This window comes from Gossypium hirsutum, chromosome A03, assembly GCF_007990345.1.
Source record: "Gossypium hirsutum isolate 1008001.06 chromosome A03, Gossypium_hirsutum_v2.1, whole genome shotgun sequence".
Taxonomy (NCBI): domain Eukaryota; kingdom Viridiplantae; phylum Streptophyta; class Magnoliopsida; order Malvales; family Malvaceae; genus Gossypium; species Gossypium hirsutum.
This window is the reverse complement of record NC_053426.1, coordinates 94567233-94584095: the sequence shown is the minus strand read 5'-3', so window position 1 is coordinate 94584095 and position 16863 is coordinate 94567233. Positions and strand designations below refer to the sequence as shown.

Here is a 16863-nt window from a genome sequence, read left to right as displayed (position 1 = left end):
ATAAATCCTTGCATCTGAACTAATTAGATCATTGAACTAAAAAAATTAATAGTAAGCAATTTTTACAATTTTTACAGTTTGGTCATTTTCAATTAATTAACTATTTAAATGTTAAAATTTTTAACAAAACTTTAATACAACCTTAATAATACTCCATAAATATTTAATAAAATATTTACAGCTCGGTTTATAAAAACAAGGCCCCGGTATCTCATTTTCTAAAACCACTTGACTTTAAGGACATATCACTTGAACCTAATTGTTCTTTCATTTAACATAAATCATTAAATCAAATTTTATCATTACATTATATTCGACTCGTAAATATTAAGTGATAATATTTATGGACTTACTCGTCGGATTTGTGGCCCCGAAACCACTGTTTCTGACACCACTAATTAACAGGTTGTTACAAAAATCCCATGGCATGCCAACTTTATCTAACGGATCCCCCATGCATGTTTCCAATATATTCAGTCAAACATGGCATATAAATCAGTCATCATTGTGCTCAATTTAATGTGACAAAATGCTTATGTGTAACATGTAACATAGCCATTTAACATCCAATTAAATCAAGCATTTCATTTTCCATTTTCCAATGTTCAATCGCAAATTGTAACACCAATATATCATGATCAAAAACTCCAGTAACCATGCTCTAATCATCAATATAATTAGCATAATTAAATTGCACAAAGTCACATAAATGCTTACTTACCATTATTCAATAAAAATTCAACTCTTGTACATATAATATCAATCTTGCAAAAATAAGTTATTCAACCATAATTAATCAATTGAAATAATCAATTAAGCTACTAATTAAACATAAACGAGGGTCAATTTACCAAATTGCCCTTAGAAACAAGTGATCAACCAAACAAATCCAAGCTTCAATTTCGGTTAGCTCGGTCCTCTTCAAGATTCAGAGCTTCAAAAGAAATAAAGCAAACATTACCATATTTCCAATGCTTTAATAAACATGAATTTTAATTAACTATACTAATCGAAATTCTTTCACAAAGATACCTTACCGGATTTGTAACATCAAGTTGAAAACTCAATTCTTCACAAAATCGATCTCTCTATCCTTAAACACTTTCAATCATCAATACTAGACCAAATACACTTATACAAGCATCAATTTCATCTTTAAATCAATTTCACAAAATTTTGAAAAATCGGTTCATGAAGATGATGAAATTCAGATTTCTTTAAATTACCTCACAAATCATGTTTAATCCTGATATATAAGATAAAAAACCTTTTAATAGATCCATTTTGAGTTGGAACATCCATTGATTTGTGGATTTCCTCTTAAAATTCAAGATCCACCATTAAAGAATCGTGTGTTCTTAGAAAAAGATAACATTGATAAATAACCTTTAATTGACTCTCGAATCATGTAAAAATGTTTCTATTCATCATAAAAACAAGTTTAGGATTGAATATTACATTTGATTCGTTCTAAATTCGTTGATTGAAAATCTTGATTCAAGAAACTTGAGAAATTCCAGAATATTTTGGGCTACTTTTGAGAATAATTTCGGGTGAATTGAGAGAGTATTTTCAGAAGAAAATTGGTTTGATCTATTCTATAATGATAGATCTTTAAAATTATGCAAAGAAAACGAATTTTAAAGCTCTCTAATCTGATGTAAAATGTGTGAAAGGTGGGCTAGATACATTAGTTTTAAAACTGAAACCACCCACCAAAAATTTAAAAATTGGGAAATTTGTGTAATGGCGACTCCCACATTTCCTTTACCATTTAATCCTTTCCATCCGAAATTTTGAATTTTGAGGTTTATTTTCCATATAAATACTCTAAATTTTCTCTTGTTTTACAATTAAATCATATTTAATTAATATTTAAATTTTACTCAAATTACCTTCAATAAAAATATTTTAAAATTCTTTTTCAACCCAAATTGATTATTTTCACTAATTATTATTTAAAATATTTGAAATTAATTTTTCAAAAATATTTATTTTTTTAATTTTTCGAGTTATTGTTTAATCGATTTTAGATGAACTTAACCTCCTAAATTAAATTAAAAAATACTAGAAACCCTATAAATTCCTAGTTTCACACTCGGAACCTAAAATATAGATACCCGAAACTACTAGGTCTGGTTTAGGGATATTACATGTGCTAACTCGATACTAGCCATTGTGTTGCAACACAAAGAGTTTGATGTTGCAACATAGGGAGCAGAATAGAAGAATTTCAAGACTGCCTTCGGTATTGCGACACACCCCTGAAGATACCCTGAAAATGAGCATACTGCCCTCGATGTCACGACATAGGCACTAGGGTGTTGCGACATCAGTCCTGTACTGAAAGAACTTATGAGCCAAGGGCATTTGGTCTGCACAATCAAATTTTTAACATGAGAACGTCAGTTGGCCTAGGGTTGAGGACGATGGCAACCCTAAATCTATAAATAGGCTTATTTAACACTTGTTAGGGATAACTTTTTGATATTTGGAATTTTTCTTTGTAATTTAGTTTTCATTTTTATATTTATATTAGGGTTTAGATTTCTTTTCAGTTTTTTTCATTCCTATTCTTCGGAGAACTTAATTTGTAGACGCAATCAAATGTTTGAGGATTTCCATACTTCATTAATCAAATATAGTAAGGATTCTCTAAACTTTATTCTTGATTTATTTTTGATGCATATATTTATCGTCAAGTTTACCATGATTATGGATTCCATAGAAACTAATCCTCTTATGGGGGATTATCGAGTGGAGGTGTGATTAACTAATCGTTATGTAGGGTTTTCTTAGCGGATCAACTGTTTGGGAAAGGAAGAACTTAAACCCTAGGCTTGACGAACCTAGGAAGTCATTTAGGTGGGAAGTAACTCAAAATTGTTATGGCCTATCCGTGAACACCTTATGTAACACCCCTTACCCGAGACCGTCGCCAGAGTCGAGCACGAGGCGTTACCTGAGTTATCTTACTTGTTCGGGGTATAATTTTTTTTACTTTTAAAAATTAATTCGCTCGCATTCATCCAATAAATCCCTAAAAAGGGCCTTGGAGGCCCTAAAACGTACAATTGGAACGGTTCAGGACCAAACCAGGAACTTTAAAAATTTTCCAATTACTTACACAAATCAAAACAATTTATTTCATTATTCATAATAAAACTATCCATCTGTGTAACAGTCACTAAATTAATTGTAACTCGAGTTAGGAAACTCAAAATTTAAATCCGTAAATTTTTCCTGAAACTAGACTCATATATCTTCTTACCATAATTTTTCCAGGATTTTTCGTTTGACCAATTAGTACAGTTTATTCATTAAAGGTTCCCATGTTTCGCAGTTTAGTGGACCTGGCATCTCTTCACTAAAAATTGATTATCTCATTATACAAAATTCAGATAACATTTTTGTTTGTTTATAATGAAAATAGACTCTAGACATATAAACTATGACTTATAATTCTTTTTGTACAATTTCTAGTGATTTTCCAAAGTTGGAACAGGGGATCACGAAGTCACTCTAAACCAGTCTTACGAAAATTTAAATATCTCAGAATATAGACTTCCTTTGCTTGCTTTGTTTCTTTCCTATGAAAATAGACTCAATAAGATTTAATTCTATATCTCATTAACCATTTAATTCCATTTCTACAATTTTTAGTGATTTTTCAAAACCACATCACTGCTGCTGTTTCCTAACTATTCCATGGCCAACTCTTACTCCATAATTTCTTTGCATCAAACCTCATTTAGGCATACATAATACCAAAACATGTTCTTATTTAGCTATATCATAAGCTAATCATTACCAAGTATTCACATGCCATTTTTTAATCATATCATGAGGACATACACACAAAAAAGCCAAGTCCCTATACATGCCATAACTTAAAGTATTTCTAGTCACAAAAATACTGAGATGGCTTGTTGATAGTGTGATGCGATCTCCGACGTCCTTACAGTTTTCCTAGTTGGCTTTGCGATACTATAAAAAAGAGATAAAAGAAAGGGAGTAAGCATAAAGCTTAGTAAGTTTGCATGTAAATAAATAACAACATTCTAAATGAATTATCAAGATAACCTGAACCTTTCGAACATGGATTTATCTTACCTTCCCATTTGGTACACTTTAAATTTTCGTAGAACCACTTGGAATACTAAGGATACACGGGTACCTTTCCTTTTTAAACTTACCATTTCCATGTCTTGACATGGTCTTACGTGGTATCCTTGCCTTATGAACTCACCATTGCCATGCCTTGGTATGGTTTTACGTAGGATCTTTGCCTTATCGTAGTTTATCAATGCTATGTCTTGACATGGTCTTACATGATTTCCTTGCCTTGTAAAACTTACCAATGCCATGCCTTGGCATGGTCTTACTTGGTATCCTTAAACCCTAATGTCATGACATTTGTATCCTACACATTCCTAAGGTTCAACTGGGACTTTTAAGTATAATTTCTCCGTCAATTCTTGCTTGAATCATCAAGGAATAAATTTACAAAATAAATATATAGATGCTGAAAAATAACATCATTAATTATAAATAATAAAACATTGCATTTATTTACCGTAAACTTACGTCGATACAAAATACGATCAAATATTTTGATTTAGTCCTCAACCTTTTTCTTTTCTCGGTCTAACCCCGAATTTTATTCTTCTTGATCTATAATAGAAAATTTAACTTATTTAATATTCACATTTATCAAAACAGTCCTTAACTCTAACTTTGGCAAAATTATGATTTCCCCTAAACTTTTGCATATTTACACTTTTTCCCCAAGGCTCGAAAATGAAACTTTATCCCTAATTCTTATGTTTTATGACATGCTGATCATTTATTTACCTATGAAAACATCAAATTCCCACTCTAACATGTACTTATGACCATTAGGTATTTTTACCGATTATGTCGTTTTATTCGTTTTCGCTTAAAATCGCTTAGCTAAAGTCGTTTAACATAATTTCAAGCTCCATATTCTACCATAAAACATCAAAATAAACATATTTCACCTATGGTTATTTTTCCAAATATGAACCCTAGTTTAAATTATTGCTAGAATAAGTTAAATCAAGTTACCGGGACTTCAAAAACGTAAAGAACTTGGAATCACTTACTATGAAGCTTGGAAGCTTGAAAAAACCCTAGATATGAAGAACCGTTGAAATTTTGGCCTAGTGAAGAAGATGGGCACATTTTTCCATCTTTTTCCTTTTTTTAATCTTTTAATTACCAAATGACTAAAATACCCTTTATTAAAAATTTAGTTATTTTTATCTATGTATGTCCATTTTTGTCCATGAAAACCTAATGATCTAATTACCATTTAAGGACCTCTACTTCAATTATACTATTCAATTTAATCCTTTAGCATATCAATTTTACAATTAAGCCCTAGTAGGTAAATTAAGCATGCTACTATAAAATTTTCCATCGATACTTTAACACATGCATCTAATCACTCAGTAAATTATAAAAATTAATTGGAATAAACTTTTCTATCTCGAATTTGTGGTTTCGTAATCACTATTCTGTTTAGGCCCTATTTTGGGATGTTACACCTTAGCCTTGAACCGGTTTGGACTATGAGCTTAAGAGATAAGTAGTTCTTGCTGACTCGTTAGATTAGTTAAAGATCGAGAGATCTTGCAAGGGTAATGACTAGTTGATTGAATAGAAACATGAAATAGTAATTAGTTATAATCACCAAAGTGAGTTAATCACCCATGTCTAGATTTAATTAAGTTTATAAATTAAGTTTTCCGAAGTTTAATTCATTTATGCATATTTTATTTTGTCATTTATAAAAACACAAAAATTCTTCTTTATGTTTCATTGCACTATAATTTATTTAAACTACTAATTAATTTTATTTTTGTTTAGGTTAGCAATCATTTCATACTAGCCTCCCTTAGATATGATCCTTAGAGTACTTACCTACTTCATTGTAAAAACTATATTACAACCTAGCCCGTATACTTCCGGACACCACCTCAATTTTTTATCTTTTGTATTAGTATTCATCCTCAGGACATTAGTATGTCCAGAGGTGATCAATGCTCCCTATCTCTTTGGGAATTGTAAAACTTATTGGGCCTTTTATCTTTTTAGGAACCTGTCTAGACATAATAATACTACAGGAAGTGCTCATATTAACTTGCTCACCTGCCTTGATTTTCCTACACTTAGACATGATTTCTTTTAAAAATTTGGCGTACTTAAAAACTTTTTCAATTAATTCAATGAAAGGCAAGTTGACATTCAATGTCTTAAACAAGTTTAGAAAGCTTACAAATTCATTATCATCTCATTTTTGTCTCTCCTCCAATCTTGAAGGGAATGGTACCTTCGCAATTGTAGGTTCCTTAATTGTCTCTTTCTCTGGCTCAGTTGTCGATTTAGGTACTACCTCTTATTCTGGTTCATCAACAGTTTCTGGGGGTCCTTCATTAAGATCACTAGTATTCCCCTTAAGTTCCTCCTGAGTGAGGTTCTCTGGGTTACTCATCACTTTACCTGATCGGAGCGCAATAGCTTTTATATGCTCTTTCTCTTCTTTCCATTGAGTATCTTTAGTGTTGCTAAGGATACCTGTGCCAATTTGTCTCTTGATATCTCCCATCATGCTCATCAATTGGCTTATCTAATCTTTAAGCTTAGCCAATGTTTTTGCTGAATTTGTGCGCTCAGACTACACCTACTTTGCATCCGTCTTCATTGACTGCATTTCCTTCACTATTTATTCCAAACATTGACTACATATAGTATGTTCATTTGGGTTAGCCCTCTCCCAAGGTTTCTACAAATAAGGAGGTTGATAGTTAGCATTTTTAACTTGGTTTGAACTATTACCTTCTCATTGATTTCCTCCTCATCTCAGGTTTGGGTGATCTCCATCCCGGATTGTATGTATTTGAATAATGGTTTCCACCTCTATTCTTGATGTAATTCACATTCTTAGTGGGATTGTTAATATAGTGGAAGAGCAGTTTGTCTCCTCCATATATAGATGGTGCACTATTTACAGTCTATATGCGATTAAGTCTGTCCACTAATTATTGATATCTGTCATCCTCCTAGACAGCCTTCACCGTAGATAGTCTTTGGCCATATGTATAGTGTTCATTTGGCCACTGGCAGGAGTTCATCGCAATGTGCTCTACCAGTTCATATGCATCCTCATATGTTTTGTTCATTAAAGCTCCTCCTACCACTCCATCTAACCCTGATAGTGCATGTGTGTCTAACCCATTATAAAACATTTGCAATCATAACCACACAGGTAATCCATGATGTGGGCATTTTTTAATCAGCATTTTAAAGCGCTCCCTAGCTTCATGGAAACTTTCTCCTTCTAGTTGTTTGAATGTAACAATCTCCCTCATTAGTTGGACTGTCTTGCTGATTGAGAAAATCTTTTGTAAGAATTTTCCTGTGAGTTCGTCCCATTTCGTAATGGATCCTGGTGCCTGTGAATCTAACTAAAAGAAAGCATTATCTATTAAGGAGATGGGGCATTATCTATGAAGGAGAGGGGGAGCAGTTGAAGATGAATAGCTTTATCGGTGACCCTATTGTATTTAAATGTGTCACAAAGTTGAAGGAACCATTTTAAATGCTAATTTGGATCCTCCGTCATTGTGCCTCTAAATTGTAGATTGTTTTGGATAATTTGGATTATTGCGGGTTTGATCTTGAAATTATTGGTCAAAATAGCTGGCCTTATTATACTCCCTTAAACCATGTCCAGATTTGGTAGCACATATTCTTTTAGAGTTCTTTTGTTACTCTCCATATTTACGGGTAGCTGTGGTGGTAGTGGATCTTCTAAGTTATTATTGTTAACCTCATCGAATAGCAGATTGTCTCGTGGTGGTAAATTACTTGTAGCAGGTGGTTAGTTCTGCATTTGTTGTTGCTATCGACAATTCCTACGAATTATTCTTTCTAGATTTGTGATTGGCTCTATAGGTGTTCCCTTACTACGAGTCATACACGAAACCAAAAGAGAATATTGAAGTTAGTAAAAATAAAAAAATAAAATCGTAGCTATAATTTAGAAATTTCCTAATTGTGCTATTAAAATACTAAAATTAAAATCAATTTAGTGACATTGCCTCTCCGACAATAACACTAGAAACTTGATCGCTTCCGGACGTACCAATGACCAAAGTAGAAATCCTGAACAAAATATGTTAAAAAGGCGGTGTCTGTAAGTATAAGGGTCAGGTTGTAATATAGTTACAAAAGAGTAGGTGAGTACTTCGAGGGTCGTAACCAATGGAGGTGAGCACTAAGTTAATCCTAATCTAATGACAAATAGAACTAATTAGTACTTTAAATAAATTATATTACGACTAAACATAAAAATAGAGTCTTTAATAACTAAACAAACAAAATAATATAAATAGAAAAACTTAGAAGATTTGCTATGGAAACTTAATCAAATCTAAGCATGGGTGATTAGCTCACTTTGGTAATTCTAATTAATTGTATCTTCGGGTTCCTTGTTCAATCAACTTGTCATTGCCCTAGTAGGATATCTTGATCTTCCACTAAACTAATGAATTGATAAGAACTACTTATCTATTGACCTCAAAGTCCAGACTGGTTTGGGGCTAAGGTGTGTACAGATAGACCATACCAATTTTGGATTAATTCCCACCTTAATGACTTCTTAGGTTGTCAAGCCTAGCTTTTATATTCTTCCTCTCCCAAACAGCTGATTTGTTAAGAGAACACTACAAAACAGTTAATTCATTATACCTCTACTCGCTAATCTCCCATAAAAGGATTAGTTCGTCATAGATCTGATAAATATGATATATAAAATAGATATGACTAACGAATTAAGAGAATAATGTTTAGGAAAAGCCTGAATTGTATTAAAGATAATGTTGAATCTAAATAGAGTTTGATTGAGTTCCATAGATAAGATCTCCTAATGAAAGCAAATAAAAAAAACTAGAAATAAACCTAAAGCCTAAGAAAAGAGAAAACTAAAGACTAAAACTATGAAGAAAATTATACAATATGAAAAGCTATCCATAACATGTGTTAAGTGAGCCTATTTATAGAATTAATGTGGTCATTGTTCATAACCCTAGGTCAGTTTCCATTCTCATGCTTATTGTTTGACTGTGCGGACCAAAATACCCCTAGCTTGTTATTATTTCCCGTATAAAGTTGATGTTGCAACACACCATGTCCTAACATTGAAGGCGGTATGCTCATCTTCAGGGGTGTTTTGCAACATCCTTAGGCTGTGTCGCGACACCGAAGGCAGTCTTGAAATTCTTCTATTTTGTTCCTTATGTTGCGACATCCATTCTCCGTGTTACAACACAAAGACTAGTATTGAGTTAGCACACCTTCTAATGGTATCCTGCATATTCATAAAGCATATTACCTCACCTTTAGGCCTCATTCGGCCCCTAAGGTCAATAAAAGACTCTAATTACACAATTTATTGAATTTAAACAAAATAAAGAAAACTTAACTAATACCTCACTAAAATGCTTATATTAAAGCTCCTCAAATGTGAAAACTAGTTTAATCTACTACACTGAATAACGGTAGCTCAGGTATATGCCATAATAACCATAATCTACTAAGCAACATTTTAAGACTTGTTCGTTATTATATATTAAATGGCTTAATGAGTGAAACACTTTTGTTGTGATATTGCGTGATGTTTTTAGTCTTTTTGTAACACCATTGTTTGTCGTCTACCCGTCTAATTAGGGGAGTTACATTTTTATTAGTATCAGAGCTTTGGTTTAGCCGATGCTTGGAAGGTCACATGTAGCAATAAGCCCAGATATGCATGGTACATGTTATTAGATTAATCCATTATTGTACCGCTAAACTGAGTTTGTATTGTTTAGTTAATTTAATGTCTATCAATTAGTGTGATATAATTGGCGAGGATATTGAGAGCAATGCTCCTCCTCAATTTGGTGGCCCTTGTCCCTCGACAAGCCGGGTAGTCGCTGGAGTCGAAGTACGTGAGGCCCTACTTGAAATGATGGGGCGGTGGTTCCACCATTTTGTGAGTGTGGCTCCAACACCTCGTCCTCAGCCACAGCATAAATTCTTGACCTTTGGCTCCCTGTCTCCTATTTCAGCTACGACTCTACCTCGAAGTGATCCTGTAATGGAAATTCATAAGCAAGGGGCTAAGAAACTTAAAGGCAGAAAAGATGATGATCTTGTAGTTGCTAAAAATTGGCTATCGTGAGTGTGCCGATTAATAGAGGAACTGTAGTGTAATACACCAGAAAACCTTTGTTGCATAATCTCTTTGCTGGAAAATGAGGCTTACCAATGGTGGCATACAATGAAGAGCATCACTCCTAGTGAGCAAGCGAACTGCGAGTTCTTTTTGAGAAGTTTCACGAGAAGTATATTAGTAGGTTCTTTATTAAGTAAAAGAGATAATTTCTAAACCTTCACCAGGGAAAGATGATTGTATTTAAGTACTAGCATGAATTTTTCGATTGAGCAAATAGCTCAAAAATTGGTGCCGTCTGAGGAATACCTCTATGTCAGGTTCGAGTGGGGACTAAATGAGGAGATCAAAATGTTGTTCATTATACATAAAATTTGAGATTTCATTACCTTTTTGGATAAATCCCAAAGGATGGATTTGACGATTTAAGAGAAGAGAAAGGTCGAAGACTATGAGAGAAATAAATGTGGAGCAATTAGCTTGCCTTATGTTGTGTGGTTCAAGAGGACCAAAGTTACACAAGTTTTCTATGTTACACCCTTAAGAAATTTCTAGATTGTAGGTTTCCAATGAAACTGTAGTTGTCGACAAGCCACCTCCATGGCCTGCAATAATTACATGAAGAATCATGTAGGGACGGGTTGGAAAGCTTTAGGTACTTGTTTTGGAAGTGGATGACATGACCATTTGGTTTGAGGTTGTGCAACAAAAGACGGAGAAAATACTGAACATTCAATACAAGTGGTTTGTGAAGCTTCGTAGGAATTGAGATCAGGGGTAGCTATAAGATCAGGTTCTACTCAGTGAGTACCTAGAAAGAAAATTTCTAAGTCGGGATCAATTCCCTCGACTAGTTCTTATGTGATGAGAGCTAAAGAGAGTGCTGAAGCTCTGGATGTCATGATGAGTAGCTTTTCTTTGTTTGACAATGGTATTCAGACATTAATAGATCCAGGATCAACCCATTTGTACAATTATATTAAGTTTGTAGATAAAAAGAGTTTCAAAGTTGTTCCTACTAAAATAAGCGTATTGGTTACCAACCTTTTTGGTCAAAGTATAGTGGTTAATAGAGGAATACAGGACTGCTAGCTAGAATTTGGCGGACACATCTTTTTGGAAAATTTATTGTTATTATGTTTTCATGAGTTTGATGCAATTTTGGGCTTGGACTGGCTGGCTAGGCATATCGCGATTGTTAACTGTCGTTCTAGAAGTGTTCGACTGTTAGCCAAAAATGGTAATGAAGTGGTTATTTCTTGAGTAGATGTGATATCAAAAACAAAATGATTTCAACGGTTATGACCCAGAGATTGATTTTGAAAGGCAAGAATGCCTGCTTTGTAACACTCTATACCTAATCTAATCACCTGGCCGGAGCTATAAGGTATTACAATTGTTAAACATTACTGATATACAAAGATTTGACATAAATAATCAAAAATTCATATAAACAACATTAACACAAGTGTGAAGTGATTTAAAATAAAAATTGGGCATTAATTAAGCATACGAGACCTTTAAACCAACTCTGAATCAAATCAGGATTAAATTGAGACTTTTACAAATATTTAGGTAAAAGTGTAAATAAGGGTCACACGGCTGTGTGGCTAGGCCGTGTGACAAGATTGAGACAGTGTGGTCCCATAACATTACCATGTTGCCTAACTGTGTAGTACATTTAAGCTTTGTAATCCTGGTTCACATGACTGTGTCACAAGACCGTGTAACAAATTGTGGCCGTATGAACTAACCTGTAGCAAAATTAAACAAGCCACATAGTCATGTCATACAACCATGTGTGGCACACGGCATGCAATTATCATCTATTATACCTACCTAAAATACACCAAAACTTGCCAAAATATATCGAATAACATCCACCCTAAGTCCCTAACCAATATGCCCTCATTAGCACCACAATTCAAAAATTAAAACATAAACCATTAGCATTCCATAACAATCATACCATGAAATCGATACCAAATCAATCACATTACATCTTTGCTCCCATTGCTAGCATATTACCAACAAAAGTTCACCAGGTTACCAAAAACATATAAATATACCAATTCAACCATCCAAAATGCATTTAGATACCAAAACATGCTATTGCCATTGACCGGCATCATGCATGTGCACATAAAACAATGAATTTATAAAATAATTTTTTAACTCAGTTTTACTGCAAGTGTACAGGTCAATTGTAATATTTATAGTGTTACAATAGAAGACTCGAGTATTCCAAGGACCGAACCTAAAGGAGATGGAATTGAGTGATAAATAGCACACACGATATAATCTAAGCATCTATTGATACAATTTTATAGTATGACAATTCAGAACAAGATAAAATTGCAAGAAAATTAAATATGCTAATTTTAGGACTAAATTGTAAAGAGTATAAAACTAAGAAACTATTCAATAAATAACTAATGGTGGTTGTTTGATTTCGATATGGTTCATTGATTGCGTTATTTCGTGATAGGTTTTAAATATTTATAATTACTCGTTCTTGAACTAACTATTATCGCGATGTAGGCAAGTGTACCTATCGAACAGTAGTATAGTTTTAGCAAGACCGGATTGTCAAAACCAAAGAAACTAAAAGTACTAGTAATGACTGTCTTTTTATTATCTAACCTAAGAATAAAGAGGTTTTTGTTTTAACTAACTACTTATCTAAACTAAGAACGCACAGAGAATGGAATTGGGGAATTGCTTTTGGAAAAATCGATTGAATGAAGACAATACCTAAGGAAAAATCCACCTAGACTGTACTTGTTATTCTGGCTCCGAATCGGATGATTTATTCATTTAACTTATTCCGTAAAGATCCCTAAGTTATGTTATTATCCCTATTCAAGACTAATAACGTCTAATCCCTAGATTGAATAACCGAGACTTTTCTCTAATTAACACTCTAGGGTTGCATTAACTCAATCTATGGATCCCCTTATTATGTTTCACCCTAATCAGGAAAAATCTTGTCACCCTATGTCTAGGCGCGCAATCAACTCCGTTTAATTATGACAAATGTACTCTTAAATAGGGTCTATTCCTCCTCTGAATAAGAGCTTATCTTGAATCAGTATCCTGGGATATCAGAACAAGAATTAAGAACACATAATTAAGAATAAGTCAAATATTTATCATACAATTCAGAAAATAATAACAAGATTCATCTTAGGTTTCATTCCCCTTAGGTATTTAGGGGATTTAGTTCATAACTAAATAAGAAAACATCTCAGAATAATACAGAATACAAAACATAAAGAAAACCCAAAACTCCTGAAGGGGAATTAAGGAGAGATCTTCAGTCTTGATGATGAATCCGGCTTCTGAGATGTATCAATTGGCTTTCTTGGAGTAATTCCTTACCCCCTACTCTATCCTCTCTTTTCTTCCTTCTCTAGGATGTATTTATAGGCTTTGGAATGCCTAAAAGCCCTCAAAATTAGCCTTTTCCGAATTGGACTCAACTTGGGCTCTGCAGGGACACGCCCGTGTGACACGCCTGTGTGTGATTACTTCAGGCCGTGCTCGAGCCTACCAAATTGACAAGGCCATGTGGTTTGCCTGTGTGAGGAGGTCCAGGCCGTGTTGATTTCATACTTTGGCCCATTTTCTCCGTTTTTGGCCCGTTTCTCGTTCCTTTCACTCTCCTATGCTTTTCTAAGTGTAAAACATGAAATTAAAGCATTAGGAGCATCGAATTCACCAATTCTAATGGAAAATCATCGATAAAATGCATTAAACATGGGGTAAAAATATGTTTAAATTATGGTTTATCATTCACCGATCCTCGAACAAGGGAATTAAATCACTTAAATTACTAAGCAGCTCAATTTTATCTTTCAATCTCAATTTTACCGACTTAGACAAATTAGCTTTGGTTTATCTTCTAACATCACCGATTAATCCAGGACTAAAGAACGGGTGCATCACAAGATTACCTTTCGGCCTCACTTGCCTAAATATTCCCTTAGGGGTATCACTTCCTAAGTTTTTATATCTACTCGAGTTAGCCCAATTTCTTACTATTTAGTCCTTTGTGCAAAAAGTCAGTTTACCCACATCTTTATCAACCAACCCTTTTTGAAGTTTAGTTACTCATGCTAAACGTAAAGGAAATGAACATGGAAATAAAAAAAAAACAAAGTAGCCATTAAAGTAAAACTTAAGAAAAATATAAAAGTTTAGATTTTTATGCTAGAAAACTTAAAGAACATGAAACTAAAAGAATTTAACAAGAAAATATAAAGGAAAAACATGAAAGGAAGAAAATTTAATGGATTTAAAGTAAAAGAAGCTGAAATACATTAAACTAAAGCAATAAATGTCTTAAAACCAAGGTACAAGGATTGAAAGTGCAAATAAACCTAAGCTACAGTGATAACAAACTTAAATAACACTAAGAACATCAAGAACAAGAAGTAAATATAGAAAAATAAACTCTAAACTAATGAAGAAGAAGAAAAAATGAAAACCTTAGAAAAAGTGTAGAAAAACTAAGAGAAAACCTAGGGACAACTAAACCTAAACCTAAGCTAATTTGTGTGTCTCCTTCTCAGCCAATTTTGGTTGTTTTAAGTTGTCTTCTTATGATTTTTCATTGCCAAAAATGCCTCTACATAGGCCTTGGGTGAATTGTGGACTTGGTGGACAAAGATTACCCTTTTGTCCAAGTTTGTTCCCTTAACGAAGGTGATGTTGTAATACCCAAAAGTGGATATCGTGATTCCTCGGGCAGTTTTGAGCCTTGGGGTCTTCTTTGAAGGGTGGATATCGCGATACCCAAAGAGGATATCATGATACCACTGAAGGATGTCTCCAATCTTCCATACTATTAGAGGTAGCGTGATTCCAAGGTGTGGTTATCACAATACCCTTTTCCTCAATGCCATTCTCACTCATTTTTTACCTCCAACATGTCCCTACACGATTCAATAACATGTTAGGGCTCCCAATGGCACCATTGGCCAAATTGGGTCACAAAATTGGCAAAAATAAGACATTTTCACTTATTAACTAAAAATGTAAAAATAACAAAAAACTATGCTACAGACGTTACTTTGCTCAAGAAAAAGCTCCTTACGTATGCTAGAAGAGTGTAATTTTCCACATCAATTTGTGTCAGATCAACTCCCCTGCATTTAACTTTTTGCTTGTCCTCAAGGAAACACACAAAACATGCAAAAAAAAAGACGACCCTTCGATTAAATTTTGCAATTAAGTTACAAAACGGTAAAACATCAAACCCGTACAAAAATTACCTCACATGCAACTTAATAATGATAGCTAGCTAACTTATTTAGTCCTATTGTAAACATAATTAGTTCACTAAATTCAAATCTCAATAGATCCAAAGGAAATGTAAATGAACATATGTACAAGTGATATCCGTCAAATATTTGGTCATGTTCATTCAAACAAATGCAAGTTATTTACAAATTATTGTGTTGGTAACTTATTCGGGTCCCAAAAGTCTTCTAGGCTTGTAGCGTACTGAGGTTTAGGATAGTTTGGATTCAAACAACAGATACTCAAAACGGGTTCAAGCACTAGAAATGGTTAAGCACACGACATCTTTTCCTACTTGTCTCAAATTTATTTACAAGCCCACTTCTTTATTTCTCCTTCTCTCGGTACCTTATTTCTTCGAAATGATAGAAGGTGATCTTTCATGAATTACACTATTATTTATCCTTTTTACATATAAATTTACCTTGTTTTGTAGTTAAATCAAAGCATCTTAGTATATATTTGGGTTTTATACTCAAAGTAGTAATTTATGCTTTCTAGTAGTTTTTATTACATTTTATATATCTAAATAAGGTTACATGAGCTTGTAGGTAAATTTGAGAGCTAAAGGTACTTATTCGGGCCAAAACCGATGCCTATATCGTGACACCAAGACAATGATGTCTCAACGTCGAAGACAGAAGCTAAAAACAAGTTCTGGAGCAAAATTACCCTCGATTTTGTGACATGGCCCTCCTGTGTCATGACATACCCCTTGTGGTTGGTTGCAACACCACAAGCTTGTGTTACAATCGAGCCCCTACGCAACCCAAAAATTCTAGCATGTTTTAATTACATTTTGGAGGGAAATTAGGTGTATTTATCCTAATCGAGCTCTAAGGACTTCAAAGATAATTTAAGCACTTTAATATCCAATTTGAGCCTATATAAAGGTCATTGTAATCAGTTTAAACAAAATTTTTAGGGAGACAAAAAATATACTAAGGGTTTTTATTTCGTTTTTAGTTTTCACTTAGGTTATTTTATGTTCTTGTAGTCGAAAGATCCTATTCTGAAATAAGACTCTCGCAAGTGGAGATTGTTCCAGAGTTTAACATCCCGTTTTAGGGTCAAATCAGAACAGTGGTTTCGGGACCATGAATCCGAGGTAGAAATATTTATTTTATTATTTATTTAAGGTCTACAGTATGATTGAATAATTGTGTGAAAACTTCGTTAAGAAATTCTATCGATAGAGTGTCCAATTTGACTAATAGGTCTAAATTGCAATAGGTGCTAAATATGTGTTCTAGAATCTAGAGCTTTCTAATTGCTATGAAATTTTAAATTGGAGGTTCTTAAATGGTAATTGGACCATT

At 33.6% G+C, this 16863-nt stretch overlaps 1 non-coding gene across 1 annotated transcript; it reads left to right on the top strand.

Moving 5' to 3' along the window:
* Positions 1 to 7293: 7293 nt before the first annotated feature.
* On the top strand, positions 7294 to 7400 carry LOC121227728 (small nucleolar RNA R71). Its single transcript, XR_005925260.1, has one exon. It is a non-coding gene; the product is annotated as a small nucleolar RNA R71 (small nucleolar RNA).
* The last annotated feature ends 9463 nt before the right edge of the window (positions 7401 to 16863 follow it).